General features: G+C 37.8%; 1 protein-coding gene across 1 annotated transcript in view; it reads right to left on the bottom strand.

The window, feature by feature from the left end:
• cacna1ab (calcium channel, voltage-dependent, P/Q type, alpha 1A subunit, b) overlaps window positions 1-14,318 on the bottom strand; it is an 83,645-nt gene that overhangs the window by 52,536 nt on the left and 16,791 nt on the right. The window lies entirely within an intron of this gene.

The raw sequence follows: 14,318 nt of genomic DNA, 5'->3' as shown, positions 1-14,318 counted from the left end.
CTTCGTCTTGTTGAGATCTTATTTCTTAGTCAATGAGATTAAACTCTCCTTTCATATGTACCAGTACAACATTCCATGTTTCCTTTAATAAAGTGTAAAGCACCAGCACTGTTTGCAGTTAAGCAAGTTCATTTTGGGCCTGATTTTCTTGGGATCATATCAACCCTTCTTTCTCAAAATTTTTTTTTTGATTTGTCCATGTTGTTGCATGTAAATAGATGTGAAGCTCTGTGTCTCTTTCATTTGTGCGAGGGTATAGAATTGGCGATGATTGTGACAGTTTATTAATTATCGTTTTTTTGTAACTGTTGCTCCTGCTACTTTCAGGTCATTCTGCACCCTTTTAAAAGCTTATTTTTTAGAATTTAATCCATTCAAGTGTTCAGTATTTTGCTTATTTACTCTTCACCTGTATTGCTACTGATTGTGAAAAACAATAGCAACAGCTTTTAAAATTTAAACCAGATGCACAGATTCACAATTTTTGCTAGAACATAAAGCATGAAAATGAACTACAGAAGATATTGCAATTTTAATAAAATGAACAAATCCCCAAATTGATAGTGTTCTTGTTTATGCTCATATGTTTTAAGCAGACTGATGTGTGTGTTAATGTATTAGTGATATTATGCACTGGAAGTACATTAAATCACAACAAAAACACTTGTTTTTCTCCTCCACTCCATCTATCATCATCTTACCTCTCTTTCCAATCTGTCCCTCCATTTTTGTCTCAGTCTTTTCCCTTATTACATCCATTTCTCCTCCCCTGTCTCTCCCTTCTTCCCTGCATTCCTCTCTCCATTCATCCATTCCTCTAGCTTTCCTTGTCATCACTCTCTCACTTTCTTTTACTCCCACCAACTCCGGTGCATTAGTGGAAAATCATATTCAGTCAGAGTGCTTAGCAGCCTGAAACTCATAATGGACTCTTAATAATTCACAGTTCAATTTAGAAAGAAAGAGCAAGGGGGGAGGATGGAGAGAGAACGAGGGATAGGATGAGAAAAGGAAAGAGAGGAGAATGAAAACCCTCCTCCCGTTTAGTAGTTGACTGATGGAATTTGGACAGAGCTGATATTCAGTCTATCTGTTTCTCAGATATTCACCACATGCTAGCAATGGGTGCGATGATGGGATTTACACTGACACACTCTACTAGTCACTAACTAACTAGCAACTAGCTGGATCGTTCTGGCTATACTGTAAACCAGTGGTTCTTAACATTCACAGGAATTGATGTACGGTAATAACAGGCCTATACCACACAAATACAGGCTGCACCTCTACACACCATGAGCTGCAAACGGCCCACATGCTGCAGGAAAGCTGTGGACACTACGATACAGTACCCAGAAACACCTTCTTTAGCACCTTCTTTTTTGTAACCAGCATGAAGTATTTTTAGTTAAGTTCTACAGACAAATTTTCCATAATGGTAAAGTGAGAGGACAGTTTTAGCTTTTGATGTTTTGAATGTTCTCCTTTTGTCTCTGCTTTCTATAGGTGTGTTGGTTTTGTCCTACCTTCCAAAAATCAGCAGGAGATAAATTGTCTGCCCCCTTAAAGTAAGTAAGTGATGAAGTGGGTGTGTAATGGCCGGTGTTGGACTGGCATCCTGTCCAATTGCAACCCTGACCAAAATAAAGTAGCTATTAAATAGAAAAAAATAAATAAACAGTATTGTAGATAAACTAATATTGTACAATAATTTATTTTATAATATTGTATTTTGAAATGGGCAGAAATCAGAGGGTTGCTGGTTCAAGCCCTACCTCTGCCAGGTAGCCACTGTTGGGTCCTAAATTCAAATATTTAAAAAGGATTAAGTAGTAATTTATAATTCAATTGGAATTATTTAACTATGCAATGATTCAAATATATACAACTATTTAAATAAATACAATAAATACACACACATATACAGTATATATATATAGTGTGTGTGTCTGTTAAAATGCCAGCGAGCCTTCCTTCTTCTCAACACTAAAAATAGATATGAGACTGATAAGAGGCTCGTCTCCATCCCTCCATCCCACTTTCTCTCTCCCTCTCTTATTTGGTTAGTGATCTAGAATTTCACTGCTTCGGCTCTATGGAGATTTACAGAGTCTCACTTGTTCACTCTCTTTTCGTCTGTCTTTACGTCTGTCTCTTTGTCTCTGTCCGTCTCGCTGTCTCTTTCTATCAGCTAAGACCGTTTATTCCCTCTTCTCCATTTTCGCTACCAACATCCTCCTCTCTCAGAGAGGCCATAAATCAAAGACGGACACAGAGTGGCCTTTTTGAATGAACGGAAATTTCAGATATGTGTGTTACTATTTCAGTGCTTTCCAGGTCTCCTGATGATCTATTAAAGCCATATTTATATGTAAGCAGTAAGAGGTCACTAGCTGTAGTCAGTTATCACTAATATGGAATTTTAGAAGTCATGTTACAAACTTAAATGACTTTATAGAACTTTCTACACCACCAGATTAATTTGAACTTATATTTTAACTTCCACCTGCCCTACACTCTCCGTCGTCTCTTTTTTTTTCTCCCTTACTGCTCTCATTTCTTATTTGTTCTGTTCCTGCTTCTGTAACAGCCATTCATGTTGTTCTAGAGCACAGTCTGCAGAGGATAAACCAGAAGTAGAACAGGAATGACAGAAATGGGAGTACAGAAATGAGGCCTGATGCCGACACATGAGTTTGGGGATCACATGATGACTGCTGATGTAATCGATGCCCTGACCCTTTTAACACAAAGCCACAATAATTTAAAGAAAGGGGGATGGATAATGATAGACCAGAAGTCAGGTTAAACCCACCTGAGTCAACCATATTTACCAACAATCAGTTGATTGAGACTTTTCCCAGTTTTTTACTTTGGCTTATTGAAGTGTTTAGTGGTGGCAGCCGGAGAAACTCAAGAGAACAAACTTGTAGGAGCCACTAATGTGAAATGACAGTTGCAGGACTGATTATGTTTGAATATTACATAACAGCTAAAACGTTGTTACCTTTAGTAAAGATGGGTAAAACACACTTGCACACCAGTCCTGAAATTTTAAACTCGCGAGTTTAAATCTCAGCTCTGCTCCCGGCAGGCCGAGCATCTGTACAAAGGGTCTTGCTCAGGGGCTCAACAGTGGCAACCTGGTTGCAGTGGGGCTTAAACCAGTGACCTTTCAATTACTAGTCTAGTACCTTAACCACTAGGCTACAAGTGCCCATGATACTTGTAGACATTCAGGCACTCAAATCATCCTTTTTCCTGTGCTTGGGTCTCATAATGTATATTACCCCATATTTATACCCCAGTAATATAGGAAGTCAAGGATGGCCACTTTAGACTAACAAATAAAAAATATTAATGGAAGCATTTGTGTAACATATAACAAACGTCTAACCCTTAGGGTTTTTGTGTTTTTGTACTTTGGAAGTACTTTTTAGTTCCAGGACTGAATATAATCAAACAATATAACGCTATAGCTAGGTTTAGCAACCCAAACAAGAGGGACAACCACTTTTAGGCATTGTAGCCTATGTAGTCTAAATAGGTGTGCAACTGAATTGCACATCTGACTTTTACAGTGAAGTATTTGTGTCATAAAGTCATTAAAGTCATGGTTATTAAAAGATATGATAAAGCAAGAAAACATGACAGTACTTTTACCACCGCTATACAGTTCATTAGAGCTCTGATACCATCACACACTCGCACAAAGGTAATTAACAGTATAGTAGATTTCCCCAACTGCCAAACACTTCATTAAATCAGGGCCAGTGCACATGTGTGCGTTCTGCTTTAAAGGAGAACAGTAATTAAGAATGCTCGGCTTTACGGAAATGTTCTTTTTTTATGCAGGAGAGCAGCCGACGCCACCCGTCTGTCCTAGTTACAAGATAAACTCATACACACACACACACACAACACCAAAGGAAACCTTCAGAGCGCAGCACAAACAAACTATTCAACCTTGTCCACAAACATATGGACACATCTGAAATGTGCCAGTAAGTTTAAAGCTGGCTGGTTACACAAGCTGATAGTGGAAATGCTAATAATAATTAATATAATGAGGACAGGGAAGGTGCTGTGGGTTATAATAAGGACACATCTTATGTTAGGAATGGTGATGAGTGTAAAAATGGGTCTGTCTGAAAACCTAGTGAGCTGCCTTGCTGCCTACTGCTTACCTAGGCAGCTGAGAGTAGAGTGGATTCTAATAAGACAATGAACTTATAAGGCGGATTATTTAGACAATATTTAGACAGAGATCATGATGGTTACGTCATCACAGTTTGTTTGCACTTACTAAGCTAACACAGTTAGCCTCAAACTGTTCAAACCAATAGGCTGAGGCAGCACAACCCATTAGTATGCCGGCTAAAATCTACCTTTGTGCACCAAAAATGGTTAAATTGTAAAAAAAAATAGACCTGTACACCGTTATACCTTATTTACATTTTAATTGTGCCGCATTTGTCCGCCATATTTGTCATTTTTGTGAGAACAGTTGTACTGCACTGAATGCTGGGATTGCCTTCACCGCTAAGAAAGCTTCGGACGCTCCCTCGTCATTCAGTCAGTTTATAGCTTCAAAAAAAGGCACCTCAGTAGGCAGCATTTTAAGGCATCTAAGAATTCAGACAGGCTTCCTCTCAAGAGCTTGTAGGATGATGTAAAATGCAGTCTATGTAGAGAGTTTTCAGACAGACCCAATAATATAATGATTTTATACTGATGATGACATGCAGAGTAGGAATATATAAAATGCTAATGACGTGATGGTGATGGTGGTATTAATAATAATGTTGATGAGGAATGATGGTATAATTAATACACTGGTGAGTACGGTGGTGCTGGTGATGGTATTAAATAATAGTGATGACAATAACATTAGATAATGAAGGTGTAGTAATAGTAACACAGTGATGACAAGGATTGAGACAACAGTGATGGCAAAGATATCTAAATATAATAGTAATGACAATGATATGGTGATGACTGTGATGGTAATAAATAATAAATAAGAATTCATGGTAATAATGATGTATGACTGTTAAATAATGATTGCCATGGTCACAATGGCTGTGTGATGATACATGACAATAAAAGAAATTATAATATTGATAATAAAAATGATAACTGTTATATTTGTTACTATTATGATTAGTAGGCTCACTTCTTTGCAGAGGCTAGCAGGTGTTCCTGTTCATTTCCCCTAATGCATCAGTTTCTAAATGCATTTCCAAACACGAAGCTCAGATTAGATTTTGTCATTTCGATCCTTACTGCACTTCTGCGAAACCCATTCAGATCCCTATAAACACAACAGGTGAAATGTATGACCTTTGCTATTAGAAAGACTCATGGTCCTGAAGGTGTGTGTGTGTGTGCACACGCTTTTACATCCTTTACACACCAAGCTCACGAATGAACGATTTCTCCCGAGTTTCTCCCGAATAACTGATTTTTACAGAGTTACCATGGAGACCAACAACCGCTATTTTAGGCAGGATCAATAGTGATCAGCAGAATAGGAAGAGTTATACATACCTCGATACCTCGAGTATTTGGGACAAACACACCTTTCAATACTGTCAAACGACAGACATGAACGCTAGTCAGGGTCTCTGTGCTGAGTGACAGTTTTCCTGATCTCTGCTCTCCTACACTGACTGACAGACTAGTTCTGCAGAGTGTCAATAAAACAAACACACACACGCACACACACATTGCAGCATGGTGGAAGCCCTGTGAACTCTGCAAGAATGCCAAAAACAGAATTTAGACCACCAGTGCTGAGATCTCGAGGGGAAAGGGTCAATGACGTGAACCGAATTGAATAATTTGAGTTATATTAATTTTGAAAATGTCATCGTGGGTAATTGTTTGGCTGCCAAGTGCTGCCAAAAAGCACTTTAAGATTAATTACCCAAATATCTATATTAAAACTATATTAAAATGCTTCTAAACAATCTTTCCTGTATTGGTGTCTAACATTGGACTAAAACTTTCCATAGCTGTTTGGTTAGATTAAGATCAGACCCCTTGTGTGGTATCTGGATGGGGCATTGTCATTCTGGAAGAAACTACTTTGATTATGACAGTAGCTGTTTAGGAAGAATATAACTAACCTCTACGCTTCACAAGAGCTTTCCACCACAATTTACAAATATCAAAATGTGTATGTCACTTTAGTCACTGTTCCTGAAATACTAGATAGCTGAGCCATCCTTGTGTGCCCCCAATTATTCTGAATCCAGACTTAAGTGACTTTAGCATTTTATTCATGCCATAAAGCCTGATATGACACTATAGCTGATTAGTTGGATAATGCGGTGCACTTGTCTGGAAGTGTTTGCATTTTACCCTTTGGCAATTTTAAGTGTTGCTCTTCTAGTGAGCGCTAGTCACACTTCTGCTCAATCACTGCTGAACTCTTTTGAACCCTTGCGTACTTGATCACTTGCTCTTTGTGTGGATAGGTGTGCACATGAACAGGCTTCATTTTGTCATATACAATTGGATGGTGTCTAGTCTGCAGCCCTTTTGGCTGGTGTAAATGCAAGGAATTGTAGTGGGGAAGTGACAGTAACTAGATTGGGAAGGGGAACCTAACACTAACATTAAATCTTTATATCTTCACATCCAAACCCTTCTACTCAGAACCGTAACACTACAACAAAGAGTCCCTTAACATTCTTTGGATGGTTAAAGCTCTACAAACATCTCATTAAGGGATTCTTAATAGAGACAAATACACACATCTAATTGTGAGCCTGGAAGACACCAAGAACACAATGTGAACCAGAACCATGTGAACCAGAACCAGAAACACAAGACTGTATGGCAACTACTGTTTACATTGACAGTTCTCACCAGTTAGCATCTCCCTGATACAAAAGACAGAGATGCTGCACTACTCTTAGTCCATTTTGCTGGTGGGTGGGTTACTCTTGGGCTACTTTTATGAAGTTTACAGGCTTTATCATCTAATTAACTCTAAACAGTTCTAAATCCTAAATGTTATCTTTAGGACTCCTAAAATCCAAATCATGATCCCCAAACCCTTTACCTTAAACCTAATGACGTACATATAATTTACAGTCCCTAAAACTCAGCACAAAGACTGTGAAAATTAGTCTGTGGCTCCACTTTCCTCAACCTGTCAACTTCAGTATAATTTAGTATTTCACAAGATACTGATATTCACTCTTCTACACTAAGGCACTGTGAGCTTAGCTCAAATACCGCTTCTCTACAGGATCGATCCTACCAACAGCCAAGAGAGGTTCAGTTTCATCATCTCATAGCCTCACTATGAAAATCCCCCAGGGGTCAGTACTTGGTCCACTCTTCTTCTTCTTATATACTAAATTACTAGACTCAGTGATCAGATTACATTACTTCTCACTTGGCTTCTCTAACCTGCTATGCTAATGATATACAATTTCTTTTTCTTTTTTTTTTAGCCACCTTCTGCTTCTCATAGAAAACATTGCCTGCTGGGGTGCTCAGGTGGTGGAGTCCAGTACCACTAAGATCTGAGTCTCTGTGATGCCACCAACTTGGTCAGGCACTCTACAGCAATACCAAAAGACTTATGAAGAACCAACTTGATGCTGCTGCAACAGTAACTGTCTGGTCATGACACGAGAGGCTGAACAATACAGACAAAAATATTGTGATCCTCCATTAGAGTTAAAGCTCTATACAATTACTATTACTCACAAACCTAATAATCACATTCTACAGGTTGTGTTAAGTCCACAGCTTATAGTCTATTATCTTAATTAAATAGCCTACCATTTTTACATCATACCCACATCATACCAAATAGATGATTATTATTATTATTTATGTGGTACCAATTTACTCTGGTACTCACAATAGCAGTTTACCTTTACCATAGGCCTATTTAATCTATTCTGTGTCACTAAACCCTAGCTCACTGTTGCACAATCACGTTTCCTAAACCCAAAATGCCTATGTCCTTATGCCATATAAAACCTGAGCCATAAACCTTACAGTAAATCCTAAACCTTTAGCTTAAACACTGTTTGCCTTAAAGGAAAAGAGGTATTAATGTTTAATAAAGAAAGAGCTATTAAAAAAGAAAAAAGAAAGCTGAAATGTCTTATTTATATCTGAGAGAAGTAAAGATCAGCAGGAAGCTCCATTCTAAGAAACCGAAATGCATAACTCACAAAACAAGCTAAAGGTCACACACACACACACACACACACACACACACACAAACACAAAATGCTTGCACAATATGAGGATAAAAAAGGCTTTTTAACAAGTGTGTGTGGGTGGAAATCTTCACACAGCTCACAATCTTGATTCTACAGTATAAGTGATGGACTATTCTTGACTACACGCTCTTAACATAAAGTCATATTTTTTTGTTTGGGAGAAGGCAAAAAAGCAAGATCTTGATTGATATCCACACTTGAAAAGCTCTCTTTACTTATATGTACACATTATTTATTGTTTATTTATTAGGATTTAATGTCATGTTTTACACACATTGGTTTCATTCATGACAGGGCATGTTATTACTGGTTTCACAAGATTCATCAGTTCAAGTCTTTAATGTCAGTCACAGTTAGAGACAATTTTGTATCTCCAATTCACCTCACTTGAACTCTTTGGACTGTGGGGAGGAAACTGAAAACTCCACCTAAAAACTTCACCTAAAAATCGAACCCAGGACCTTCTTGCTGTGAGGCAACAGTGCTACCCACCGTACCACCACACATAAGGGTGGGGGTTAACAAATACATACATCTGCTTTGATAAGAATTTGTATTCTTGCCACTATCAGTTTGCACATGCTAGAATTTAGAGCCACAGACTGAGTGTATTGAAAACAGAACACAGCATCAGAACTAAGCTAAGCTTACACCGTTCTGTTATCTAAACAAAACTCACGTTAAAGAAGTTTTAGTTTCTTCATTCTGTGCTGCGCAACTGTGAGAATTATTATTATTAAAAGCAGCAGTTTGTTATACGAATCATACAAAACAAAATGTACATGATATAGTAAAAAACTTTACGGAAACCACACAGATCTCAGTCTATGTAGGGCAAGGCACAGTAGAAATGCAGCCTGAAACTGTTACGCAAAGAGGAAGCCATATACAGCAATGCTGCCAAGTTCTTTGGGCCAGAGCTTATCCAAAATAGACTGACAGTGGAAACATGTACTTTCAGGCAGGGATGTGGGGAGAGGAGGCTCAGTGGGAAAGGTACTGGATTAGCAATCAGAACGTTGCTGGTTCAAGCCCCGCCACAGCCAAATTGGCACCGTTGGGAACCTGACCAAGGCTCTTAACCCTCAACTGCTCAAACTGTATTTAGTCACAAATGTATGTCGCTATGGATTAATAAAAGCATCTGCTAAATGCTACAAATGTAAATGTAAATGCTTGACCGACCTGCCTGAAGGTTTGTCTCCTATTGAAAATGTGTGGCTCATAATATAGAGATAATCTAGAGGGACTGTGGTAGCCTAGTGGGTAGAGACTTGGGTTACCAACTAAGAGGTTGATAGTTTGAATCCCAGCTCTGCCATGCAGCCACTGTTGGACCCCTGAGCAAGGTCCAATATGCGGATATGGGAAGAAAGAATTTCGTTGTACTGTACATCTGTATATGTATAAATGACAAATAAAGGCATTCTATTCTATTCTATTCTATTCTATTCTATTCTATTCTAGAATCAGACAAAGGCGACCACAGACTGTTGAGCAGCTGTAAAAAATTCCACTTGCAAGAATGGACAAAAGTATTGGGAATTCTAAATTCATGCGTTTTAGCCACGGCAACAGCAAACAGGTGTGATAAATCAGTTATGTAAAGAAAATTATATGCTTCAAACTTCCAACAGTTTAGGAAAGGCCCTTTCCTGTCCCAGCAAGGTCCATAAAGCTGGGTTTTAAGAAACTCCAGTAGCCATTACTTTTGATTAGTATAAAGTGAGTGGCATGCAGTTTAGAACACGGTCCTCAAAGTAATTTGTGCAGAGGAGGGAGGAAGTGTACATTTACTCACATTTAAAGATCTTCCTCTGTGATCTGCTCACAATAACATTTCTATCAGATTTCCCATAATCTAAAGCACCAGATTGTTCTCACAAGTCAAGCATGAGCAGATTAGTGGGTGTGTTTCCGTGTCCTGTGTTTCTGTATGATTGCACACTGGAGCGTTAATGTCCCACATGGCTGTAAGTGTGTGTGCGTGCGGTGTGTTGAGACTCCTGAGGACACTAAACCCAGAAACAGGTGCCACTGTTTAGATGCCATCAGTGTGTGTGTGGCACAGTGGCACCTACACATACACACTGGGAATATTGGATTTCAGCCTGCCAACAGAACATCAATATTGTGACAGCTTAAGGTCTACCGGGTGGTCCTCACTCTAAGTGTTTATATAAGGACAGTTATATTGTATGCATGGACAGGTGTATTTATGTAAACAGGTGTATACAGTGGATTTAAAAAGTATTTAGACCGCTGGACTTTTGTGGGTTTGATTTTGAATGGGTTTAGTTGCCATTTTTATCCATTAATCTACACTTAATTATTCATAATGAAGTGAAAAGATGTTTTGGAGTTTATTAAAGTTCAGTAAAAACTAAAACAAAATAGAACAAAAACAAAAAGTCCACACTTAACATATAAGCAAGTCCAACCAAAACTGTCAAGTTCAACAGAAACCCAATTACCAGGACAAATGGTACCAAAACAGTCAAACCGATCATTTAACTCAGCATATAGAAACAGAAACTTCAATAAAACACAACTCAGAAGGAATACAATCAGCCAATCTAACAGAACCATAAACAGTGTAATTACCAGAACCTCAATTAAGTGAGTAACAGAAACATGACTGCTGTGTCCAACAGAACCACAGGACAGCAATGCCACACAGACAGAAAAAGAGGAAACAGATGGCCTCCGACAGACAGCCAGGGAAAAAGAGAGTAAAATAATGTAGGATGTAGAATTAAAATGTATGAAATAATAAGTGGCATTATGACCTGCAGCATTAGACAGAGAATAACAGTCCCTTTATGTCTGATTTGAACGGGAAAAGTACAAATTCATTATTAGTAGGTATGGGCTTTTATACAGTGACTTTAGCATCTACATCATCTTCTACATTCTACATCTTTATTATATGAATATACAGTTACGTCTCCCTTAATACAGATAAACAAGACATCCATAGTATTTCGCTATCACTTCATCTGTTGCTGTATAACAACTAATCCTAAAAGTCAAACATATTGTTGTAACCTGTACAATATTTTTAGAAATTCAAATATAATTAAATATATGTCCACGCCTATTGAAGATGTACAACTGTGACACTGACATGAACCTAGCTTTATGGCTGGACACCTAACATAGTATAACCACAAAACATTTTCAGAACTTTCACCCATGGTAATGGTGTGACACTAGATCTGGCTACCCTGACCAACCAAAAAGCAAGTTTTCAGTTGTTTTAACAGATCTGATCCAATAAATTAAAAGCTTTGAAATGACTGACCATTGATAGTGGAAAAAATATCAAACACCCTAGTAATTAAGTCTGCAAAACCAGAATGGAAGATTCGGTGTATAACAATGGTCATTAATGTCCAGTTATGTACTTCATAAGCATTGAAAGGTACAAAGGTTTTCCACATGGAACAAAAGACACACCTTCAGGGTACTAAAGCTAATGTTTAGTACATATTTATACTGAATAACAGACACTAAACATACGGAAATTCATCTAGGACCTAAGCTTCAGTCTCACTGACCACCTCAAAGTGACCTCTAACATTACCTCTTGCTTTTTCCTCTAGCAGCAGCAAAAGTTAGAAAAATAAATAGAATAAATTATAAAGTAAATTAAATGTACCTAACAGAATTAGTCATTTTCAAGCCCATAAAAACATGTAATACATAAGGTGATGTCATATGTATGACTCTTATATGGAAGAAATAGATTCTTACACTGATATTTTATTTTACAATTAAATCTGAAGAACTTTTTGGGTTTAGTTTTTTAGGGGATAAAAACTATAAGGCATCCTCAAAAGATGTTCTATTAAAGAAGCAGATCTTCTTTGGCATCAACATCAATTTGCACTTTTATTATTATTATTAAAGAGTGCAGGATCACATTTTTGCCTTCCTGTACTTTGTTAAACAGTTAACCACCTGATACACAAGTTCACTACTGTTTACTACTGCTTAATATACACAGCTGATATATGACCAGATTAAAGAACTTACATCCAAATTGATTTTGATTTTAAATAATCTAAACCCCTCTGCCAGCTTAATACACACAGAGGAAACTGATTTCAGAATAAATGATGCACACTGCTGGCACTGGTGTTTTATATTGCCTCTCAGAGCCATATTGCTGCTCAGACTGAGGAGACAATCTGATCCCGGATCATCACTAATACTGTAAAAGCAGTCTGCACTCATTCTCCATCTCCCATCATTCCTTTTTCATCCACCTCCACTCCACTCTGCTTTGAAAGCTCTGGTATGGGCTCATATGCTGACATCAGCAACCACACACACACACACACACACACACACACACACACACACACACACACACACACATGGCTATAACTCAGACTAGCAGGAACCCTCACACGCCCACACAGGACCCTAGCATCTGAATATGAACCTGTACACACCTATTATATAAAGCACATATGATGTCTTTTTCTAACCTACTGGTAAGACGGGGTTTAGTGTTCAGATACACATTTCAATGTCTAGCAGTAACAAGTCAGGACAAAAATAAATGGCAAAACACAAGCAAGTCAAATCACTATGACTCATTACTAGTGGTGGGCAATAGAGCCAAAATCCGTTGTCACGGTACATGTATTTTTATATCAGTGTGAGATTATCAAAAAACAAACCATATTCACATGGCAGAACTGAAACGCCCTTTTATGTTCATTTGGTGTCCTGTATGAGTAAAATCTGACTAGATAGACTGGTAGACATATAGTCAGAAGGTATATATTTTATATATCCAAGCTCTATACACTATCTTTAGACACTTCTGTACGGACGAGTGACAAATCAAAGAACAAAGCTAAATAGATAAGTGTGCCACATGATGAAACAGTCACCAACATCCCATCATACTGCATAAAGCAACAAAACAAAAGAAAAAGTCCAAAATGAGGGGCTTATTGTTGAGACATCGATGCCAGGAGCATCAAGGCCAAATCATACACTTTTACCTTCATTGTCAACAGGTCTTAATCCAAATAAAACAACTGTAAGGGACTGCAGACTGATGTGCTAGACAGTGCTCTTTATGACCATTGTTAAACTCAGCTTGAGGGAAGATCTGTTGGAAAAATGGTGTTCCAGAACATTTCCAGAGACTTGTTGAGCTGATGCCAAGACACATTAAAGCTCTGTTCTTAATTTGTCACCTGTCTCAATAGGCACGCACACACTTATGCAATGACCTTGTCGTCATCACTGTAAATGAGAAATATTAACAAAAATATGAGTCACACACTGTTTCTTCCCACATCAAGGTTATTATAGGTGGCAGATACTAAAACGCAACTAGCAAAAACATATATATACATATAACACTTTGTTTTAAAGCAATGCTTAAATGTACTTCAACATCCAATACAACTATGGCTCAATAATAATCAATAATAATCAATCTAAAGACCAGACAGCAAAATAACTGTACAACCTTCGATCTAACACCAGAATCAAGTGCTAAAACTGTATATATCATATAAATGTCAATTCTGGTACTAACACCACTTTTACCAGATGAACTAGTGCTCTATTAAGAAAACAAGATGGAAGTCTTACAGCCATTTCATATCTGAGCGCACACCAATCCAGCCTTATGGTGTTCAGGTGAACTAGACCAGTCACAAAACCATCAGTCTAGGTCAATCAAATGCATTATTGCAATTAGTTCATTCAGTTTGGTTTAATTATAAGTTGTTATTGAAATACTGTTTACATACACTTAAGGGGCATGCATGTCAGTTAGTATAGGATTTTAATAGTTCCTGCAACTGTTTATTGTGGGTTTTTCTACAATTCTGCAGGGTCAAACATACACACAGCAATTTAGATTATGAATTGACCAAACTTAAACCATTTTTGGACTGTTGCTATAAAGTTGGAAGCATATAATTGATACAACTGTTAGCAATGGGTGTAAATGGATCACCCTAACATTTGATGCAGGCAAGCTATTATTACTACTATTATTGTTGTTGTTATAAGGGAGGCAGGGAGCAT

Source organism: Trichomycterus rosablanca, chromosome 27 (assembly GCF_030014385.1).
Source record: "Trichomycterus rosablanca isolate fTriRos1 chromosome 27, fTriRos1.hap1, whole genome shotgun sequence".
Classification (NCBI taxonomy): domain Eukaryota; kingdom Metazoa; phylum Chordata; class Actinopteri; order Siluriformes; family Trichomycteridae; genus Trichomycterus; species Trichomycterus rosablanca.
The sequence above is the reverse complement of the archived record's forward strand: the minus strand, read 5'-3'. Positions and strand labels throughout refer to the sequence as shown.